Genomic DNA, 3,910 nt, shown 5'->3' with positions numbered 1-3,910 from the left:
AAGCCAATTCTTAATTCTTATTTTGTCCTTAAGTATGTTAAGTATTTTTGTTGTTTAACGCAGTACTCAGCAATATTCCAGCTATATGACGGCGGTCTGTAAATAATCGAGTCTGGCCCAGATAATCCAGAGAATGATATTATGAGCATCGATCTACGCAATTGGGTTACGATGACACGGATCAATCAAATGAGCGAGCCTGACTACCCGATCATGTTAGTTGCCTCTAACGACAAGCATGGGTTGTTGAATTCCAATTCTAACTCGGATTTTCACGGGTTTGTCCTTAAGTCATGCGTTAGAAATGTTTGTTTGTTCTTGAGCAATGCAATACAATGTGTGTTTGTTGATTTGTTTATGTTCTGTATTCATGTTAGCTTTTGCTTGTAGATCAAAACTGTACACCCTTTTTATGAAGCAGAAATTCCGATTCATATCTACAAAGAAACATACGAGATCAGCAAGAAGGGGAGCACAATTGGTGCCAATTGGGATACCTACTTCTTGCCTAAATGTGTTACCCCAAAATGTACGTACATGTGTTATCAATGAGGAAGTCTAGCATTTCACATATTGTTTTCTCAGTAATCTTAAGATGGCATTTGCTTTAATTTTTTACAAATTGTCCTGAACATCTGAATATAGATACGTAACTGAATCTGTGGTCACCACAGTTTGTATCAAAAGCCCCTTGGCTCAAGGAATGACATTTTCCCTTTAGTTTTTCATGTGGAAGAGTTGTGTACAAAGTTGAGAAAACAAATATTTTCACAGAATGAAACTTTATTCTTTTCTGAGATTGCAAAAAGTAAAAAAAATCCTTTGAGGTTTTTAGAATCCACATGTATTAATTCCACTTGTCTCAAATACTTTCATCACCGTGACGTCAGGGCAGACGGGTCATGAAATACATCCTTGCCAACAGGGCAAGCTGATCATGAAACACTACCATGTCGTCAGGGCAGGCTGATCATGAAACACTACCATGTCGTCAGGGCAGGCTGATCATGAAACACTACCTTGTCGTCACGGCAGGCTGATCATAAAACACAACCTTGTCGTCACGGCAGGCTGATCATGAAACACTACCATGCCGTCGCGGCAGATCATGAAACACTATCTTGTCAACAGGGCAGGCTAATCATAAAATACTACGTAGACCTTGCCAACAGGGAAGGCTGATCATGAATCACTTCCTTGCCGTCAGGGCAGACTGATCATGTAACACTACCTTGCTGTCAGGGCAGACTGATCATGAAACACTACCTTACTGTCAGGGCAGGCTTATCATGAAACATTACGTTACTGTCAGGGCAGGCTGATCATGAAACACTACCTTGCCGTCAGGGCAGACTGATCATGTAACACTACCATGCTGTGGGGGCAGGCTGATCATGAAACACTACCTTGCCGTCAGGGCAGACTGATCATGTAACACTACCTTGCCGTCACGGCAGACTGATCATGTGACACTACCTTGCCGTCACGGCAGACTGATCATGAAACACTACCTTGCCGTCACGGCAGACTGATCATGTAACACTACCTTGCTGTCAGGGCAGACTGATCATGTAACACTACCTTGCAAACAGGGCAGACTGATCATGAAACACTACCTTGCTGTCAGGGCAGGCTGATCATGTAACACTACCTTGCCAACAGGGCAGGCTGATCATGAAACACTACCTTGCCGTCAGGAGAGACTGATCATGAAACACTACCTTGCCAACAGGGCAGACTGATCATGAAACACTACCTTGCCGTCAGGGCAGGCTGATCATGAAACACTACCTTGCCAACAGGGCAGACTGATCATGAAACACTACCTTGCAAACAGGGCAGACTGATCATGTAACACTACCTTGCCAACAGGGCAGGCTGATCATGAAACACTACCTTGCCAACAGGGCAGACTGATCATGAAACACTACCTTGCCAACAGGGCAGACTGATCATGAAACACTACCTTGCCAACAGGGCAGGCTGATCATGTAACACTACCTTGCCAACAGGGCAGGCTGATCATGTAACACTACCTTGCCAACAGGGCAGACTGATCATGTAACACTACCTTGCCGACAGGGCAGACTGATCATGAAACACTACCTTGCCAACAGGGCAGACTGATCATGAAACACTACCTTGCCAACAGGGCAGACTGATCATGTAACACTACCTTGCCAACAGGACAGACTGACCATGTAACAATACCTTGCCAACATGGCAGACTGATCATGTAACACTACCTTGCCAACAGGGCAGACTGATCATGTAACACTACCTTGCCAACAGGGCAGACTGATCATGAAACACTACCTTGCCAACAGGGCAGACTGATCATGAAACACTACCTTGCCAACAGGGCAGGCTTGATCATGAAACACTACCTTGCCAACAGGGCAGACTGATCATGTAACACTACCTTGCTGTCAGGGCAGACTGATCATGAAACACTACCTTGTCGTCAGGGCAGGCTGATCATGTAACACTACCTTGCCAACAGGGCTTCATTACGCTCAGCAATCCCGAGCAGTATAGAGTTAAATAGTCAAGATTCTAAAATCGCTTTGTTGACAGATGGCCTTTGTCACCCTTTGTATTAACAATCTCGGTAAACCAGGGGCACTGGGGCCATGTCCCGAATCCACGCGAGGTTCCCCAGGAAAGAGCCCACTTGAGAGAGATGGTTAACAAATCAATACTCATGCCAGCTTTATTGACCTAAAGAATTTGAATTTAATACAACAGACCGTAAAGTGCTATTATCGGCTTTTGAGGTGGTAAAGTTGTCGGTATAACCACACAATAAATCCACCACGGACATAGTGACTATTTTTTTTTCAGTTATCAATTACCTTAAACCACAAACAGGGGATTACCCTTATCATTATTCACAACTTGTTGATTGTGACGGGAACGCTGCGTTTTTCAATTGTAGTAACTGTGCTATGGCAACATCGATAGTCAAAATAACGTTTTTGTTCATGTTAGGGTTAAATGCCCCAGTCATTACGGGAGCTAGCTACCGTATCACCAGTACCCCATGGTTTCGATAATGTCACAGCGCCCTGTGGAAATTCTCTTCTTATGGGGGCGATGGGTAGTAGCTTAGTGGTTAAAGCATTGTTCGTCACGTCGAAGGGTCGGGTTCGATTTCTCAATAGCCAGGGTACAATGTCTGAACACCATTTCTGGTCCCTACCGTAATATTGTTGGAATACTGCTAAAACGGCGTAAAACCACACATTAACTTTACTAAAGATAAGCTTGTCAGTTAGAACTACCAGTTAGATCTTTTTTGTAGAAAAGAATAACGTTAAAATATAACAGGATAATGGCCTCGTTTGGGAGATTAAGCAGCGCTTGAAATGAGCTTTGTTTGTTTGTTTGTTTGTTTGTTGTTTAACGCCGCACTCAGCAATATTCCAGCTGTATGACAACGGTCTGTAAATAATCGAGTCTGGACCAGTCAATCCAGTGATTGACATCATCAGCATCGATCCACACATTTGGGATATGATGACATGCATCAACCACGTCAGCATGGGCATGAACGTACTCACGACCTTCTTCAATTGCATAATATTATGAGTAAATTCATATTCATTTAGCACGCGTTACCTTGGTTCGTATAGTCTTGATATTCCTGATACATACATACCTAAGCTAAAGAGTACATAAATTAATTGATCACTAAACGGTGTTTTCTTTCAAATACTAAATGTAGAATTACTGATCACTCAGGTGCTCTACACTGGGCATACGTATGTCGCTAAACATTACCACACAGGTATGTACTACTGAGAATGATGACTTTAGAAACTTACCAGCAGCACTTGTAAAACAAAGGAGTACCAGCAACAGGGGGGTGACGCCTTCCATTACCATCATGGACTGTTGAATATAGCCT

Source organism: Haliotis rufescens, unplaced genomic scaffold, assembly GCF_023055435.1.
Source record: "Haliotis rufescens isolate VD_foot unplaced genomic scaffold, xgHalRufe1.0.p SCAF_7, whole genome shotgun sequence".
Classification (NCBI taxonomy): Eukaryota; Metazoa; Mollusca; class Gastropoda; order Lepetellida; family Haliotidae; genus Haliotis; species Haliotis rufescens.
The sequence above is the reverse complement of the archived record's forward strand: the minus strand, read 5'-3'. Positions refer to the sequence as shown.